We start from the raw sequence: 20796 nt of genomic DNA on the forward strand, positions 1-20796 counted from the left end.
ACGAGTACCAGAGGGGTTTGGAGTCAAGCCCAATCTGTCACTCCACTGCCCCAGTGCACACCTGTTCCAGTGCAGTCTATAGCCGTGCACACATACGCCTGCTGCACTCAATCTTACTCTCATTCTCAACAGTGGGAACATCAACCCATCTGAGGTGCCCCCTTAACTTCCCAGCAAGGCCTGACACCATCCTCAGTTCTAGGAGGAGCCAGCAGAGATTGTAGTTCCACAAGTGTGTCTGTAACTCATTCAAATAAATAAATGAATCTAAAACATAAAAGAAACAACTAGCAACATAAACAATTTTTTTCTCTACCCCCAGGCCTTTAGGGATTTTTGTTTGGGATTGCATGATAAAGTTCCATGGAACAATCACAGGGAAAGGTCACTTATAATTTACCTTTTACCATGAGGTATCATGGCCATCAGAAAGAATCAAAAGAACTTAACTAGCTCTTAACATTACCACAGTAGCTAGCTATGATGTTTCAACTTAATTATTTCTTTCTTCAAATAAACATACTCTCCCTGGTCTTAGAGGCCTACTCTGCCTTGAAAGCACCTTGTGGCTGACACTTCAGAGTCTGAGAGAGATAGCCAGCAACAGAGAAAATAGTAAGCTGACTTGGTGATTACATTTAATAGTCCCTGAAGACTGAAACAAAGATACCAGTTCTGGCAAGAATTGTCTAGAATTGCCCCCAAACCAATTTATCCACATACCTTTCATCTGAACAATCTTTTCACTTAGTTTAAGGTTCACAAAGCACATATTATATGCCTATCAGACCTTAGGTATAAAAATAAACCAAGAATACAATGAAAACAATCAGCAGGAATTCCAAGAGTTGGATGTTGAAATTTAATGTTCAAATCTTCTTTATTTGAGAACAGAGAAAAGCTCTTGGATATTTTTTTTTTTATGCAGCTATACCCCCTTACTAATCTGGAAATTAAACTTTAGAAAGTTCAACTAGATGGGGAAAAAATAGTGATATTAAAGTTACCTTTGTAGAGCAACTTACATGTGCTAGATCCTGACATAAGCTTATTTTAGTACTCATTTTTTTCCATCTGAAAGGCACATTTAAGAAATCTGCTCAGTATGGGTGCTTGGTCTTACAGCTGAGATGCCACTCTTGGGAGGCCCACATGGCAACTCTGCTTCTGCTAACACACATCCTGGGAGGCGGCAGGTGATGGCTCTAGTTGTAGAGTCACTACCATCCATATGAGAGACCCACTGTCAAGTTTAAAGCTCCTGGCTCAGCATCAGCTGCTGTGGGCATTTGGGAGTGAGCCAATATATTGATCTGTTTCTGTCTCTCTGCTTTCCAAATCAACATCAGAAATAAGTTATCCAAGAAATGTGGCCTTGCGACATTAGTGTCTTCAATTATTTGGAGAAAACAAAATGCCCTCAAACAAATTATCACCATGTCTAAAAAAAGTATGCCACTTAAACCTCACTGTAACTTACTGGTTGGCACAGAGGAGAAACTCGACAGATTGATCAAATTAAAGTTCTCAAAGGCTTGGGTATGTAAGTCTTTTAGATTCTTATGCCTTGGGAAGTTTTAGCAAATATTAACATTTAAGGAAAAATCTGCCTCACAATCTCAGATGGTTAAGAATGAGGGGGCTGTGGATGAGGTCCTTGCCTTGCACGCTCGGGATCCCATATGGGCACCGGTTCTATCCCAGCAGCCCCGCTTCCCTTCCAGCTCCCTGCCTGTGGCCTGGGAAAGCAGTCGAGGACGGCCCAAAGCTTTGGGACCCTGCACCCGTGTGGGAGACCTGGAAGAGGCTCCTGGCTTCGGATCGGCATAGCATCGGCTGTTGCGCTCACTTGGGGAGTGAATCATCCGATGGAAGACCTTCCTCTCTGTCTCTCCTCTCTGTATATCCGCCTTTCCAATAAAAAATAATAAATAAATCTTTAAAAAAAATCCATGGAAAGTCTCAATAATAGAATGAAGGAGGCAGAAAAAAGAATCTCAGAATTGGAAGATACTTCCTGTCACCAGGGAGAAACAATCAAAAAACTGGAAGAAGAGCTGGGTCAAGCTTAAAGAAATCAAAAGACACAATTAAAAAGCCAAATATAAGAGCTATGAGTTCCAGAAGGTGCAAAAAAAGTTGGGTTTAAAAATGTACTTAAGGGCCCAGCACAATAGCCTAGTAGCTAAAGTCTTCTCTTTGCAGGCACCAGGATCCCATTTGGGTGTGGATTTGTATCCCGGCAGCCCTGCTTCCCGCAGTGGAGGACTGGACAAAGCCTTGTGATCTTGCATCTGCATGGTAGACCTGGGGAGAGGCTCCAGGTTCCTGGCTTCAGATCGGTGCAGCATCGGCCGTTGCAGTCACTTGGGGAGTGAGTCATTGGATGGAAGATATTGTTCTCTGTCTCTCTGTACATCTAACTTTCCAATAAAGGTAAAATAAATCTTTAAAAGAATAACATAAAATAAATTTTTAAATGTACTTCATGAAATAAGAAAACTTCCCTAATCTGGAGAAAGAATTGTATCCAGGAGGGGCACAGAACTCCCAACAGGCTTGACCAAAAGTGATCTTCACCACAGCACATCAAGCTCTCGTCAATTGAGTATAGGGAAAAAATCTTCAAATGTGCATGTGAAAAAAATCAATTGATGTATAAAGGAATGCCAATTAAATTCACAGAAAACCTCTCACATGAAACTCCACAGGCAAGAGAATGGAACAACATACATCCCAGATTCTAAAAGCAAAACAACGTTTGCCCAGGAACAATGTACCCAGCAAGCTTTCCTTTGTCTTTGAAGATGAAATAAAATTTTACCATAGTAAAGAAAAGTTAAAAGAATATGCCTCTTCCAAACCTACCCTACAAAGGATACTTAAAGATGTCCTCTTGAAAGAGAAGAGGAATAGCCCCCACCAAAATGAATTACAAAACATCATAAAATGAGAAAAATGATCAGAAAGTACTCAACATTAGTTTAAAATAGAATAAAAATTAAAACTACAGTTTTCAATTATCTTTAAATGCCTAACACTTACATACACTAGACACAAGAGCTAAATAACTGTGGTGCAGTCAATCTAACAGAGGCGTTTACAGAGGCTAAGTATCCCAGAAAAAGCAGCATTCCGGGAGTAGGTCCAATGCAGTGGCTGTGAACACAGGCTTAGCGAGCCCAACTGCAACTTCGAGTCCTGACTGCTCCAGCTAACTGCTGATCTCAGCACACAGCTTTCTCTTCACTCATTTCTTCACTTCTGAAATGAAGCCACCAAAGACTGTGAGGATGACATGCAAATAATGCTAGTGACACACTTTCTTGATGTCTGACATACGGTACAAGCTCAACAGACAATGCATCCACAATAGCAGATGCAGTGAGCATCTACCATTCTTTTCATTTGTCTGAATTTCTCCCACTTTGATTTTAGAAAGCCACTCTTTTACATCTTAACTTTGAAAACGTCATCGATTTTGTAATTTTAGCAGGTTAAACACTTCCCCATATTTCCTACATACCTAAGATGCATAGTTTGCCAATCACGCATGCTTACCCCAGCCTGGGAATGGGTAACTAGAGAAGCAGCAGAAGTACTTTGCTCTCATTCTAATGGTGGAGCAACTGTAAGAAGGTCAAGCAGGAGGGGTACGTAGTCACCAGATTCAGCAGTGTCACTGGAGCAAGTCATGCCATCTATCTGTCTCTGGACGGTACTGGCGTTCTCAAGGAAACAGTTATACACATGATTTTGGATGTTGTTTCTGCCTGCCTATTAGCCCCGAATCGATGAGCCACCAAGCTCTACTCAATCCTTGTAAAAATACATGATAAGCTTGTGTTGGTTTTGACTGCCTTCAAGAATCCCAGATGAACCATCAGATAAGGGTTACATTCGTGCTCTCCTGCCCTATGCCCAAGGCAGCAGGGAGGCAGACTATTCTCAATCTCCCTAACCACAAAATGCGTTGCTTACTTTCAACCAATGAATTAATTGTGTGATGAATTTTTACAAATTATTCCTGTAGTTTTGTAAACTACATATAATTTCCTAGCTTAGAAAGTGAGAAATGTATAGGCACCTTTAGTTTATTTCAAAGGAACATCGGATCAAGAAGTGAGGACACAGAAAATTAAATATGTGAAAGCAGCTTTCATTACAGCAAGAGGAATTATTCCAGTATGGCTGAAACCAACCTATAAATGCCCAACAGCTTTCTTGCTAGTAGACACTTTGTACATGAGTGTATTTCATAAAACAGTAACTACCCCTGTTCCCTGAATGTCACAAACGCAAAAAATATCAAAAAGCCATAAATATCCCTCTTTTGATTCGACAAATAACTCAGTAAACAACAACTGGCAAACTGTTCAGTCCTCTGTTAAAACAGTGCGAAGTCAGTCAGTGCCAGCTTGTCACAGACTGGCGCACACTTGCCCTCACAGCCTTCCCTGCAGGACTACTTCATTACTTGGTAATGCTTTTTCACAGTGTCTTGAATGTTAAAGCTCAAATCTCTTAATTTTATTGCTTGTCAGTATAAATGTGTTCCAAGGATTGGGGAAAGGGTGACGCTAGGAACTAAATTCTTTCTCGAGAGTTTCAGGAGCCAATTACCACAGCGAGATGAAACTATGGTAAGTCTCCCTTCATATTCAGTTTTTCTTGGAAAATTCATAAACAATTCTGAGGTTTAAAACTGCACATCATTCTAAGCAAGATGTTAAAATCCTGCATTGTCCGGAAAGTCTATCCCTTAGTATAGTATAACCATACTGTAAATACTATCCACCTGCTACTGGACAGCCATCTCAGTTTTCAGATTAACTGTGGCTCTATCACTTTGCCTGGGTTTCAAGTGACTCCACTTCACTTAATAAGAGCCCTGATGCACAAGAGCAGAGCTACTGACAATTTTATTACAGCATATTGCTGTAATTATTCCATTCATTAATAGCTAGTTGTTGAGCTCATTACTGCAACTAGTTAATAAAATAAACTTTATCCAAGGTTTAAACACACAGAAACTAAGCACACACAGGGTTTGGTACCATCCAGCGTCAGACAGGCACTGGGGATTATGCAACACATGCTCTATAGATAAGAGTAACTAGTTTATGTTTTAATAAATAAAAGAGCAATTTTTTAAAGAGCAAACCTTAAAAAATTATTTTTTTTCAGATCAAAATTCTAAAAAAAGAGACCCAAGCATTTGGAAATGCATATTGATGTCTGATGTACAGCTAATGTATTAAAAATTTATAGTGAATATCTTCATTTTCACTATTTGGAAGACTAAGTCATAGAAATTGGGTTTCATAATGATTTTGCATTATAGACACATAGATGAGATTCTGTGAGCTAAGCAATTTACCTCTTAACTCTAAGCGAAGTGTAAGTCTTAAAACATCTCCCTCTTGCCTTTTAAACAAGTCAACACGAATTGACAACCACATGAAATATTCTTGGACTGAATAATAAAAGATACACTAAAACCAAGTTTTAAACCCAACTCTATATATTTTGCAAAATAAAGTTCTTGATTTATGATAATGATAACTAAATGATTTATGATGATTATGATTGCTGCCTTTGGCATCTGACTGCAGCTTCTTTAAAAAAAAAATTCATTCATTAATTTTAATTGGAAAGGCAGATCAGATTTACAGAATGAAAGATCCTCCATCTGCTGGTTCACTCTCCAAATGGCCACAATGGCCAGAGGGGAGCCGATCCAAAAACCAGGAGCCAGGAGCCAGGAGCTGCCTCCTGGTCTCCCACATGGGTGCAGGGTCCCAAGGCTTTGGGCCATCCTCGATTGCTTTCCCAGGTCATAAACAGGGGATTGGATGGGAAGTGGAACAACTGGGAAACGAACCAGTGCACATACAGGATCCCAGCACTTGCAAGGTGAGGATCTAGCCACTGAGCCATTGCACCAGGCCCTCCAGTGCTTGTTAATACAGACCTCTGGAGGCAGTCGTGATGGCTCAGACAGCCGAAGTCCTGGTTATATTCCAGGTTCCCATCTCCAGCCTCAAACCTGAGGCCCAGACACTGCAGGTGCTTAGGGAAGGAGATACAAAAGGGATTTCTGTGTTTCTCTGCCTTTCCAAATTCTCAAAAACAAAGTGTTTAAAATTTTCTGATCATAATTTGCAAACCTTTTAAAGGAGACTATAATACCTTATGATAAAGTTCATTTATATTGGATACTCTTATATGAAACACAGCAGGAGCTTTCTATTTAGGAGATTAAGAAGAAAAAGTTCAAACAAAAGCTAAGTCTTCTGTAAATACCACATACCCATGTTAGCCTTACAAACTAACAGTCTGTGTTTTATGAGTAGCTGGAAAAAACAGTGCTAAAAAGTACTTACAGCTGATTCTAAATTACTTTCCTATTATGAACAATAATTTATATTATGAAAACAATAATAGCCAAAGCACTTAGAAGAAAGTCTCCTACCAAAATAAGTGCAAGAACAAGTAGTACATCAAAGTAAGAAAGAATGGGGTGGAGAGGTTACATATAAAGAGACCACAAAGATGGCAAATCCAACACACACACGCTGCTATTTCCTCTCCTTTACAACCGGCAGACATGGGGCACAGGGAACAGCTCTGTAGATTTTGGCAAAAACCTAGTAAAACAGGGTGGTAAAAATTACAAAACAATGTGAATTATCTGATCACATAAAACACTGCCTGCCAATCCTGGTTTTGACTGACTGAAGCATGTACAGCAAATCTATGGAGGGAATGAATACAAAGAGAAATAGTGATAATAGGATATTATTACAGGCAAAAAATCACTGAGCTTTTTAAATATTTACTTTATTTTTACTTTTAAGTTGGAGAAAAAAAAATTCCCCATCTACTGGTTCATCCCCTAAATGTAACTGATGCGGATAAGCCAGACTGAAACCAGGAAGGATTCAGTCTCGATCTTCCCCATGAGGGTGGTAGGATCCACACTTCAGCCAGCCATCACCATTCCAACTGGGACAACTGAGGCTCAAATTTGGATCTGAACAATATGCCAACCCTCTACAAAGCAAAGGAAATCAACTGATCTCATTCTTTAACCACCTCCACCATAAACAGGTCAGCTCTGATATTTAAATCACTCAAGTAATACCATGTTTCTAAGTGAAACTCTGGAAAGCATAATGGATATGCCCAAACTCTTACTTTGCATTGCTCTGTGATAGCTTGGTGGACACCCTGAACATTAATTTCTGTGCACATGTCCATCACATTTACTAAATACTATAAATGGAATTCTGGGACCAAAAGTACACATTCAATCTGTCATCACATCTAAATGTTACTGAAAAGATGCTGAGATTGTGATTTAAACAACTATGTCTTATTCTTTGCTGCATCTACCATGTCCAGCATATGCACAAATGTTCAAGGACAACTGAAAGAGGTTTCCCTTCCCTCAGCATATACTCGCTGCAAAGAAAACTGAGTAGAGCGTTTTGTCCAAACAAATTATGTCAAATATCAAATATGTTGATGGTCTGTCTAAAACCCTTCCTAGAACAGAGCACACCATTCAATGTATTTTTCTATGCTTCCGAGTTTGAATATCTGTGTATATTAAAGAAAATAACAGTCAATCGGTTATGTAACACTGAAAAGATAACTTCTCTCAGTTTCTTACCTAAATAACATAACCTGTGTACTTCCATTTCCAGCCCATCCTCTTTCTGTACCAACAGCACTCCAGTAAAGATGGTTAATGTTCCTAAAACCCATCTCCCTGTAAGACAAGAGGCAAGCACTAGCCCCACAGAGCAACACAGTATAAGAAGGGCCTAGATTCTGCTGGCCCAGGGAAAGCAGTGTTAGGATAGGAAGCATGGGCAGTGGTGGGCAGACTAAGCTGGCATCCTGGGGTAAGATTAAAGTTAAACATTGTGCTTGAGTGAGTGTAGAGAGCCCAACTGCAGATCCTAGAGAATGGCGGCTGCTAAGAGATGTAAACATTTTGAACTAGCAGGAAATAAGTGGAAAAAGAGCCCAGGAACCCACTTCTAGGCTTCATCTTCTCTCTTACTACGAAAATAATAAAATATTCAGGTTACTGTTCACTTCATTTAGCTATAATTGGCCTTCAGGAAGGAAATAAACCAGAACAATCAATGAAACTCGACTTGAGGGGAAATTTAAGCTTAAAAAAGCCATAATCTATTATTGTCCCAGGAGATAATTTTAGAATATATTTATATGCAAAGAATTTTCAAGCCCTATATATTTTAAACACTATAAAAATCTGTCACAGATTCTAATGTTATTATATCAAGTAATATAAAGATGCGTAACAGATCGACTAAAAGACACTGGGCAAGAGATCAAGCTCACACTTCAGTTAGTTTTAAGTACTAACTTAATTCCCACAAAGTTATACAGCAGGTATCATCTCCAGGCATAGGTAAAGAAACTGACACATAGGGAAGCAAAAAAGCTTGAACTTAGGTGTTCTGGCCTTGCCCCTAACCACCGCAAGGTATTGTATCTCAAGCAAAAGCATTTAATACACTTTTGGTACAGTTTTCAGCTGCTCTTAATGATCAAAAAACACAATGTTAATAAGCTTCTTAGAAAACAGGATGCAAAGGGGGCTAGATCAGTGGCTCAAAAGGATTATTCTTCATCAACAAGTGACAGCATCCTGTCTTATATACACCCTGTCTTATAATATAGGCGCCGGTTCATGTCCCAGCTGCTCTACTTCCGATCCAGCTCTCTGCTTGTGGCCTAGGAAGCAGCAAAGTGATGGTCCAAACCTCGGGACCCTGCACCTGTGAGAGAGAGCCAGAAGAAGCTCCTGTCTTCAGACTGGCTCAGCTTAGACCACAGAGGCCATTTGCAGAGTGAACCAGAGGAGGAAAGATCTCTCTCTGCATCTCCTTTATGTAAATTTTCACTTTCAATAAAAATAAGTAAATCTTTTTTTTTCAATTTTTCCTTTTTTTTAAAAGATTTACTTATTTTTATCAGAAAGGCAGATATACAGAGAGGAGGAGAGACAGAGAGGAAGATCTTCCATCCGATGAGTCACTCCCCAAGTAATTGCAATGGCTGATGTTGCGCCGATCCAAAGCCAGGAGCCAGGAACTTCCTCTGGGTCTCCCACACAGGTGCAGGGTCTCAAGAATTTGGACCGTCCTCCACTGCTTTCTCAGGCCACAAGCAGGGAGCTGGATGGGAAGCAGAGCTGCCAGACTTAGAACCAGTGCCCATATGGGATCCCAGGACAATCAAGGTGAGGACTTTAGCCACTACGCCACCATGCTGGGCCCCCAGGTTTTATTTTTGATGATGATTACATGGTTTATCAGAGTGGGAAGGACTGAGTGTAAGGCAAAAATGAGTAAAATCATTCATTGTTTCCAAATTCACCAGATATCCAGTGTAGACAGGTCTAAAGTAGAAAGAATAAGTACTTGAGCACAGGTGTTAAGACTCAGAAGGCACAATTAGTTCTGCCTAGGGCAGAAACTAACGCAAAGAAGAGTGGCACTGAAGAGGAAATGCCTCAACCACATCCTAACAACAAACTGTTAAAGACATTTCTGAGCAGTAGTTTCTCCTTAAAATCACTTCTCACTTCCTAAAAAGTGCTAGCACATGTCCCACAGGTAACAGACATAAAACAGCCACAAAGGTTGGGAGCAGGAAATATTGAGGAAAAAAATGATAAGGAAATGAATGTGTTAATAAAACCTGCAACATAACTGACTTTAAACTAAAAAAAAAAAAATTGATTTTAAAATTTAAAAGAATAATTGAGAAGGAAAATAGATTTTTGTCATGATGTTAAAGGCCCTAAAGCTGTCTAAATTAAGTATATATAATTTTCTCAAGCTATTATTGATTTCTATCAATTCCTTGAACTTTCAGGGATTCTAAGGTTAATCATGCTAAATGCTTTTCATATAGCATAATATATTAACTGGTACAATAGACAATTCACTACAGAAACTGAGCAGAGAGCAACTCTAAAGCCTACTTAAAACTCTTTTAATACAGGTTTTATTTTATTTATTCCCCAAGGAATATATTCATGCATATGTTATAAAAGCTTTTATTATTTGTATCTCTTGGTATAATTCCAAATTTTTACATATTGAATGACTGATGATGGCAGAGGTGAATTTATTTATTTACCTTTAAGAGATTTTTTTTATTGGAAAGTCAGATATACAGAGAGAAGACCTTCCATCTGCTGATTCACTCCCCAAGTGGCTGTAACAGCCAGAGTTGAGCCGATCCAAAGCCAAGGTCTCCTGCATGGGTGCAGGGTCCCAAAGCTTTGGGCTGTCCTCCACTGCTCTCCCAGGCCACAAGCAGGGAGCTGGAAGGGAAGCTAAACTGCCAGGATTAGAACTGGTACCTGTATGGTACCCTGGTGTGTGCAAGGCGAGGACTTTAACCACTAGGCTACCATGCCAGGCCCAGCAGAAGTGAATTTAAGTCAAATAATACAAACTGAAAGGCTACCTCCTGGAAAAATACACAAAGTACTAAACATGCAGAAGAAAACAGGAAACAATCTTATTTGCAAAAACTATACCAACTTGCACATTTTTGTGGGCATAAATCCACCAGCTAAATACAATCGAATTAACCTCCTGCACAGCAAAACCAGAGAAGAAAATGTTTTAAAGCATAAGGTTAAAAACCATGAGTAACTACATTAAAATCTATTGAATTTTTAAAACACTAATGAATAGGCCAAGTGCAGTAGTCTAGTAGCTAAAGTCCTTCCCTTGCATGTACAGGGATCCCATATGGGCTCTGGTTTGTATCCCAGCCTCTCACTTCCCTTTCAGCTCCCTGCTTGTGGCCTGAGAAAGCAGTGAAGGATGGTCCAAGGCCTTGGGACTCTGCACCCAGAGGAAGTGCCTGGATCCTGGCTTCGGATTGGCTCAGTAAAGGCTGTTATGGTCACTTGGGGAGTGAACCAATGGATGGAGGATCTTTCTCTTTGTCTCTCCTCTCTGTAGATCTGACTTTCCAATAAAAATGGATAGATCTTTAAAGTACTAACAAAGCTCTTATCATATAAAAACCATTAGCCTTGCTTTACTTTTCCAGCAGTTCTAATAGACTAGGCAATCTACAAGATACAGTTGCTCAATTTCATGTATAAATCAAGTAAATTTGCAAATAATTATCAAAAGGCTTAGAGTATTCTATATGTTAACACTGCTTACCCTGCACACCCAAATAATTAGACAAGAGCGAGAGATAACAACAAGTAAGAAAAATCCCAGTAGCTATCACTAAATATCAACTATGTGAGAGAACAAGAGAGGGAGAGATCTGCTTCATATCTAGACCTTTCCGACGTTTTATCTAAATTATTCTGGCTATAAGCTGACAGTTACACGAATAGAGAATGAAAACAAAGTAAAAAAGCATATAATTAGGGAATGAAAACAAGGCAAAAAGCTATTAACTGACATTTGTGAAATGTACAAGTTATGCTGTAAGAGGATACTTTAAGCAATGTGCTGGGCAGGGAAATAGAGCCCTCATCCCTACAACTAGCAGGAACTGAACTCCACCAACGTCAAGGAGAATGCAAACAGATTCCCTCCCTCAGTTATGCCAGATAGGAGTGCCACCTGCCAACACCTCAATGCTAGCTTATGAAAGCCACAGCCCACTTTCGACCCACAGAACTTCAAGATAATACACTTGTGTTCTTTTGTTCGAAAAAAAAAAGAAGAAGAAGAAGAAAAAAGAAATGTGTTGGGAAACAGAATTAATCGTTTAGGGGTAGGCATCTAGCCTAGCAATTAACATACCCACACAACACACCAGGGACACTAGAGTTCAATATTTAGTTCTGGTTCCTGACTCTAGGTTCTGCTAATGCAGACCCTAGGAGGCAATGGTGGTAACTCAGATAACGCTGTTCTGCCACTCACGTAAGAGACAGATTACATTCCTGGCTCCAAAGCTCAACACAGCCCACTCCTGGCTATCATGAGTATTTGGAGACTGAACTAGTAGATGTGATGGATTTCTTTTTCTGAAATAAATATATTCATTTTGGCACAAAATATTTTAAAATCTATAAACTACTTTTCCATAATGCAAACATATTTTTATGAGTCTTTTGAAGATTCCTTGCATGCATTGCAAAAAATGTTTGCACTAAAAATTATCTTTTACAATTTCATTTTCTATGAACTTCTGAAGTACCCTCGTGTAGATACTAATCATAAACTTAGTACTCTAACAAATTATAACACTACCTTAGTTGTTTTCGACAACTGTAAATGGTCCTCATGGTTCCCAAGCACTGCTAACTCAGATTAGATCAGCACTCAACAGAAACTGGAAAACACTCAGCAGTCCAGCACCTAAGAGCCACCGCCTCGTATATTCCCACTTACTCCTGCTTTCCCATATCCTAGGTCAGAAGAGTCCTATGCCTTCCACAGGGATTCACAGCTGAATAAATGATCCTGCTTAGCACACAGAAGAGTACAACTTGTTTTTTCCTATTAATAATATTGTTATGTGTATTTACAGGCAACTGTGAAGAGTAAAGGAAATTTTTTTCTTTTTCAAAGGAGGTATAAGGGAGCCAAAGACAACTTCCACCTTCTAAAGCAGCTGTCGTGCAATACTGAACTACAACAGGCCCACAGGACAGGAGCAGTCTTCATCTCAGCCTGCCTCAGCCCCGGCTGCTGTAAGCATTTGGGGAGCGAACCAGTAGGTGGAAACTCTCTGTCTCTGTCACCACTTCTGCCTTCCAAATTAAAAAAAAAAAAAAAATTCAATCATTTTTCTCTAAAGAGTGCTTATAAAAGTACTTTGCAGATATATCAGCATAACATTCTGTAGTACTGTTCTAAACGATTGGATAACCTGGAGAGACTCCTAAAAGCTGCTTAGAATTTTATGAAGGATCTGGGATCAAACCAATTCAAATGGTATAGAATCCAATCAAAACAACAAAATCAAATATACTCTTTGGGGATATAGAACAAAAACCAAAACTCTACCAGACTTCTGGAGCTCTAATTAGCATTAAGACAATAAATTACAGCTTGAAACAATTCCCAGAAGTGTTAATGTTAGCAGAGAGTCCTCCAGAAAGAAAAATTTACGCAAACTAAGCATGTCATACAAGCCAATTCAAACAGTGAAAATAAAGGACATCTGAAGACAACTTTACTGTCTCACAATTTTCTGAAGCACTAGGAGAAAATTTTATGTTAATATAAAAACACTAATTAAACAAAATATAGAAATAAAAAGAAGAAAAATTAATGAAACACTTCTGGAACAAGAAGTAGGGGCAGGTTCCAATTAACTAAAGATGAAAACAGGGGAAAAAAAAAAGACAAGGACTGCATGTGCAGAAACATTCTTAGAATCCACACCGAAGATTAATCAGAGTGATCACCACAAAGTAGGAGGGCCCATCTAGTATGCTAACAGCACTCTGAGCTTCACATTTTTCCACACACAAAAACTCAATGAAGACTTTTTCTCCACTGTAAATACACAAAAGATTCTTGATGGTGCAATTGACTATGCCTATTTGCAGCCCGGGGATATTTATGTACCCAATCCCAAATTGGAAATGGGATGCTATCTGCTCTCAAAATGTTGAGTTGTTGGCAGACACATGGTTCCACGTCTAACAGAACTTTTTATGCTCCACTACATGTCTTCTAAGTGGTATTCTTATTTAGAAGTAACTAAGACCACCTGTATATTTAAAAAACATAAACAAAAGCTTATGGGACACACTGTTTCCTGGTATAATTATACAAAACTTTGCCCAGGTTTGAGAAAAGTATTAGAACTTACCAGCACACCATTTCATTAAACAGATGAATTCATACTATGTGTATTTATTTTAGGGAATTAGTATTCAAAGGGGAGCTGGATAATAAATGCTATTCTCTCACCACCATAAAAGCAAAGAAATGTTCCACAAACCTATATCCCCAAAACATTAAAGACTAAGGAAAGGAAAGAAAGGTGTTTCTCCATACAGTTACTCCATACATGTGTTTATAAATGCCCATATTGGTGCTATCCATTAAAGAATGCTTGTAGCACAGTAAATGTATTGACAACCAAACTGTTTTAATAAATTACAATGAAATGCCAACAGCAGACTGATTATGATGGAGAACTATTTCAGTTGATATGAACAATTCCAATCACCTCTTTCCACAAAACCACTTATACCAGCTGAAGTTCAAGAATCTTGATGCAAAGATGGGCACTTGGTTGAGCAATTTAAGACACCGCTTGGGACATCCTCATATCAAGTGACTGAGTTTCAGTCCCGGCCATGCTCCCAGTTCCACCTAGGAAGGCAACTGTGACCATTCAAGTAGTTACATTCCCTACACCAGAGATGTGGACTGCATTTCCAATCCTGGCTCCAGCCATTATAGGCATGTGCAGAACAATCCAGCACATGTACACACTCTCTATTCTGTTTCTAAAAGATCTTCAAACAATGGGAGGCTCAGAACTACAAAAACCTCCAGATTAGCAGTAGAGCCTTTTTATTTTCTTTAAATGGATCACATTCACATCAAAGTTCTTGCTTGTGCTAAAGCTGAATGTTGCCTAAAATGACTTTAAAATCCCTGATACAATTCAAAAGAAATACATTCACATATCATATCTTCTATTATAGACTCAAGTACATTCAAGATTAATCAATGGCAAAAAAATAGCAAGCTTTCTTTTGACATTTTTACCAGAACCATTTACTTCTATAGCAATTCCCAATTTATAACAGTACATTTCAAAATGGTTGGTTAACTGTCATGAATACCATTCTGCACCAACAAAACCAGTTACGAATGACTGGTAGGTTATACGGCACCATAGAAGAGTATTCAAAGAGTTCATAAAAATGGAATTAAAATTTTTGAGGCAAAAATTTTTTTTCAAGTCCACTGCATGTTTTTTCATTAATATAAGATTTCCGGTGAACTTTTGAAGAGCCCCTCAAAAATTAATACATTATAAGGCATTATGGCCTGACAATTGTGCTATGTATTTACATTGTCTTATTCTTTTAAAAAGAAAAGAAGGGGTGAGGCTTGAGGTTGTAATCACTGTACCAGCAATTTTTTTACAACCAATTTCAATGGCTAAACATGTCTTTTTTTTTTCAACTGATAGAAGTTTACCTTAAATTGAGATAATTAGGCCAGTGTTGTGGCAAAGCATATTAAACTGCAGACAATGATGCCAGCAACCCATTTGGGGACCATTTCAAGTCCCAGTTACTCCACTTCGAATCCAGTTCCCCGCTCATGTGACTGAGAAAGCAGATGAGGATGGCCAAAGTGCTTGTAACACTGGGCCAGCTCTAAGTGTTATAGCCATTTGGGGAGTGAACCAGTGGATGGAAGATCTCCGTTTCTCCCTCTTTGTGATTCTGACTTTCAAAAAAAATGAAAGCCTGAAGACCGCTTATAGCCAGCCTGCAAAGGAGGCCTGGAAAACATACATGTTCTGCTCAATATTCCTTCAAATTAATTTTCTAAAACAACAAAGAACTGGGCCCGGCGCGGTGGCGCAAGTGGTTAAAGGTCCTCGCCTTGCACGCCCGGGATCCCATATGGGCGCCGGTTCTAATCCCGGCTTCCCTTCCAGCTCCCTGCCTGTGGCCTGGGAAAGCAGTCGAGGACGGCCCAAAGCTTTGGGAACCTGCACCCGAGTGGGAGACCCGGAAGAGGCTCCTGGCTTCGGATCGGCATAGTATCGGCCCGTTGCGCTCACTTGGGGAGTGAATCATCGGACGGAAGATCTTCCTCTCTGTCTCTCCTCTCTGTATATCTGCCTTTCCAATGAAAAAATAATAAAAAAAATAAATCTTTAAAAAAAAAAAAAAAAAAAAAAACAAAGAACTATCAAAAGTGATCTATTCAGGAAGAGAAATGATTTTATCAAAAATTCTAAGAATTTTCAAAACGTACCTGAGTTCGGAGAGAGACTTCACGGTAAGGACAAGAAGAACACAAGTAAACTGCTAATATATCCATTCCTCCACTTATCCGCCAAAAGCACAAAGCACCTACATCTACAACACGGGTGGTATGCACTTTTACACATGACACAAATCAAAACAGAGTAACGATTCCTCAAAACCCTGTCACAGGCACGATCAATTTAATAGGTCAAAAAGGATTAAATATGGCACCAGTCTGTGTCCCAACTGTTCCACTTCCTATCCAACTCCCTGTTTATGGCCTAAGAGGGCAACAGAGGATGGCTCAAGTCCTTGGGCCCCCATACCCTCAAGGGAGACCCAACAGAAGCTTCTGGCTCCTGATTTCAGATCAGCTCAGCTCTAGCTGCTACAGCCATTTGGAGAGTTAACCAGAGAATAGAAGACCTTGTCTGTCTGTCTGTCTGTCTCTGTGTCTGTCTCTCTCTCTCTCTTTCTCTCTGTGCTTCAGTAATCATGTCTTTACTGATGGAAATAAATATTTAAAAAGCAGCAAGGGTCCCGGTGCCATGGCCTAGCAGCTAAAGTCCTCGCCTTGAACGTGCCAGGATCCCATAGGACCGCCGGTTCTAATTCAGGCAGCTCCAGTTCCCATCCAGCTCCCTGCTTGTGGCCTGGGAAAGCAGTTGAGGACGGCCCAAAGCCTTGGGACCCTGTACCCACATTGGAGAACCAGAGGAAGCTCCTGCCTTTGGATTGGCTCAGCTATTGCGGCCGTTGTGCTCACTTGGGGAGTGAATCATCAGATGGAAGATATTTCTCTCTGGCACTCCTCCTCTCTGTATATATCTGACTTTGCAATAAAAATAAATCTTTAAACAAAATAAAAATAAAAAGCAGCTAAGTTCATGATATTTTTACCTACTAAACTTATTCTGCTAAGCCTCAATGACAAAACATAACAAAAGGATGATCTTGTGTTTACTGTATTTGAAACGCAGGAATGTATTTTCCTCATTATTCTCATAGGCCTTCACATTTCCACTCATTCAGTCGCATTCTAGATAAAACTGGGTAAAACACTAATAGAGTACAACGATGGTATCACTTCCCATATGTTTACCAGTTAGAATTGCCAGAATCCAAATATATGAAAATCCCTTAGAAAACCCAAGACTTCTCATGCATACTATTAGACAGGATCCTATCTTCCAGTTCAGGTTTTCACAAGTCTTTTCCTGAAGTTCGGCCAGCATCACGGCTACCTTCTTGAAACTCTCACCTCCCTGAGTCTTGCACAGCAGCAACCGTTGCTGTTCCTCATTTGTCTGATCCCCACTGCCTAACTCCCACTGCCAACTCCCTTTTCTCTGCCAGACCTCAGTGTTTCCCCAAGTATGACGTATACTCACTTTTAATAATCAATCATGGCATGAGAATTAATAGCTGTTAAAGCCCTCGGGCCTTCTAATTACAAAGCCTTAGTTTCTCACTGTGTGTATTTGTGTGTGGTTTTGGCTTTGGCTTTTTTTTTTTTTTAATTGGAAGCCTTAGGCTCATAGGATTCAGCAAATAAGAGTAACTAGTTAAAATTTAATACCTCAAGAGTGGCATTGTGGAACAGCGGGTGAGTAAAGCCATGGTCTACAATATCAGCCTCCATAAGGGTGCCAGTTCACATCACAGCTGCTCCACTTCTGATCCAGTTCCATAGTGGCCAGAGAAAGGCAGAGGAAGATGGCTCCAGGTTTGACTCCTGCCACCTACATGGCACATCGGGATAAAATTCCTGGCTCTTGGCTTTGGCCTGGCTCAGCCCTGGCCAATATGTCACCTGGGTGGAAAACGAATCCAATGATTCCACCACACCCCTGACACCTTTTTAAGTGTTCAAATAATTAAATGGATCCTTTTTTAAAAGATTTATTTATTTATTTTTATTACAAAGTCAGATATAAAAGAGAGGAGAAGAGACAGAGAGGAAGATCTCCCGTCCAATGATTCACTCCCCAAGCGGCCACAACGGCCTCAATAGCTGAGCCAATCCAAACCCAGGAGCCTCCTCTGGGTCTCCAACACAGGTGCAGGGTCCCAAGGCTTTGGGCCATCCTCAACTGCTTTCCCAGGCCACAAGCAGGGAGCTGGATGGGAACTGGGGCTGCCGGGATAGAACTGGCGCCCATATGAGATCCCAGCATGTTCAAGGTGAGGACTTTAGCCACTAGGCCACACCGCCGGGCCCTAAATGGATCTTTAAAAATAGTGAAGTTCAATGTCATTATTTGGTTGTCATCAGCTTAATTTTTCCATTGGCAACTATTTAAAGCAAGTGCTACAAATTTTCCAAAATAATGTTTCTCTCAAAATAAGTGTAGATAGGTAATAAAGCCAAAGGGGGAGGGGGACATTAATGAAATAATTGAATCTTCTAGTGATTCCCTCAAAACTGAAGTTTCAGGACCAGCACGGTAGCCTAGTACATAACATCTTCGCCTTGCATGTACCAGGACCCCATATGGGCACTGGTTCTAATCCCAGTGGCTCTGCTTCCCATCTAGCCCCCTGTCAGTGGCCTGGGAAAGCAGTCAGGGAGATGGCCCAAAGCCTTGGGACCATGCACTTGTGTGGGAGACCTGGAAGAGGCTCCGGATTCCTGCCTTCGGATCAGCTCAGCTCCAGCCATAGCAGCCACTTGGGGAGTGGGTCATCAGATAGAAGATCTTCCTGTCTCTCCTCTTCTCTGTATATCTGACTTCCCAATAAAAATAAATAGATCGTAAAAAAACAAAAAACAAAACAAAAAAAAACCTGAAGCTTCAGAACCACTATTCTGACCAGAACAGTAGCTACTAAACTCAATTCTACTCCACATTTTCCATCATTTACCAGCTGCATGGTCCCACTAAAGTTACTTTTATGTCTAGGCAACTCAGCTATGCATTTGCAAAAGCAGACCAAATAATATTCCAAAAAGTTATCAGTTTTGCAATACAGAGCGGGATCCAGGAGGGGATCAATAAAAATGTACTATTAATCTCAAGATTGGCTTGCCCAACTGTCACAAATACTCTCCGACTCAGTCTGTCCCATGCTCAGAGTAACTTCTGCCAGTCGCCCACTTCCTCACGCTCGTCCAGGTCTCCAAGGGCATAGACCTTCCCTACATTTCACACATTCTTCCTCACGGTACTCAAGGCAGGTGAATGAATGGCCAATTCATCTCTCAGGGCTGCTTGTGCTTTGTGTGAGCCTCTACTAGAGTGGATCAAGTGTGGATTAGTGTGTCTAGTGCTTTTGTCCCATGATAAACTTAATTTCTTATTTAGACAAGATGTGCAATACAAAATAATTATTTTGCGTATTTCAGTCTTTCCAACTACACTGCAATCTTCTTGTCAGAAGAATAATATGCTTTCTTTGTAATCATAAAAATACCTGGCACAGTGCTATTGACACACTCTACATTCAGAAAAACATCTTATTAGAGGATACATTTCACATAACATATGAAAGTACCAGCTTTCTATTGTAGAAAAAGTGCATAAAAAATTTGAATAAGCAAAGAAGACCTGATGATAAAGGACCACTTTAAAAAGTCTGAAGAAAATGAAATTAAAAATTTTACCTTAGTACAAAAAAATTGAAATCCATTAGTTTTCTCATAAAACATATTTCCTATGTTTTATTCAACGATCCCTCATACGTGTGGTTAAATGCAAACTAAAACTATTTACCCCAGACCTGACATAATATTCTAGTTACCCTGCTAACACCCACATTTATTTGAAAAGCAGAGCAAAAGACAGCACCTTTTTCTATCTGCTGATTCATTCTCCAAATGGCCACAACAGCAAGGTCTGGAGTAGGCCAAAGCCAGGAACAAGTAACTCCACCAGGGTCTTCCTCACAGGTGGCAGGAACCTAAGTACGTGGGCCATTTTCTGTGCTTTACCAAGGTAGTTTATTAGCAGTAAGCTGGATTGGAAACAGAATAGTCAAAGCGGCACTCTAATATGAGATGCCAGCAACATGCACCAAGTTCATCCGCTGAAAATCCAGTCTCCCACATCGATGACATGAACCTAATTTCTTGGGTCACCTGCTGCCTCCAAGGTCTGTAGAGAGCTGACGGCAGAGCCAGAGCCATGAATCAAACCCAGGCACTCTGAGATGGCTTGCAAGCATCCTAACTGCCAGGCCAAAGGTTGGCCTGGTTAGGTTAGGTTTTTATTATTTCCTTCATTTTTCAGACTATTCCTGAGAAAAATGTGCAACACTACACATTAACTTTTTATACTGAAACAAACATGAAAAAATAATGAAATTTCTAACAGCACAAAATTAATACTAGCTGGTAAGAACTCTAGACCTACCAGGCACACAATAAATGGTATACATAAAAGTTTCTGCTCTGTTTCCATTAAGTTCAAACAACTGGCTCCTTTTTCTGAAATCTTCTAAGCTCTGAAATATTTAGAAGGCATTTACTTAGCACTTAGAAGTACCATGTATTAGTCACATGTACCCACAAGTAGGTACTTTGAGACACATGAAACAGCAAAAACATCCTGCTCATCATTACTTTCCAGTTTTCAAGGAGCATTTAAATGTCCAGGAGTATAATTCACATAATTCTTTACCAGGAAACATTCAGTCCAAACCTAGAAGCAACGGGCTTGTATGAAGAGGCATTTACTCATGTGTTGTGAAATAAACTAACAAGAAACAAAAGCAGGGGCCAATTTGACGGTTCAATTGGATAATCCTCCACCTGTAGTCACTTGCATCCCATACGGGTGCCGGTTCAACTCTGCCTGTTCCAC

General features: G+C 39.9%; 1 protein-coding gene across 2 annotated transcripts in view; it reads right to left on the reverse strand.

Moving 5' to 3' along the window:
- FRS2 (fibroblast growth factor receptor substrate 2) overlaps positions 1–20796 on the reverse strand; it is a 90867-nt gene that overhangs the window by 43983 nt on the left and 26088 nt on the right. The window contains exon 1 of one of the 2 annotated variants that reach the window (XM_040981848.1): positions 1026–1068. The exons of the other annotated variant lie outside the window; for it this stretch is intronic. The gene's annotated coding sequence lies outside the window, so the exon portion shown is untranslated. Of the gene's footprint in view, positions 1–1025; positions 1069–20796 lie in introns of those variants that run through there. 2 annotated transcript variants of the gene reach the window in all.

Source organism: Ochotona curzoniae, unplaced genomic scaffold (assembly GCF_017591425.1).
Source record: "Ochotona curzoniae isolate NIBS_2020 unplaced genomic scaffold, NIBS_Ocur_1.0 contig_1014, whole genome shotgun sequence".
In the NCBI taxonomy this organism is placed as follows: domain Eukaryota; kingdom Metazoa; phylum Chordata; class Mammalia; order Lagomorpha; family Ochotonidae; genus Ochotona; species Ochotona curzoniae.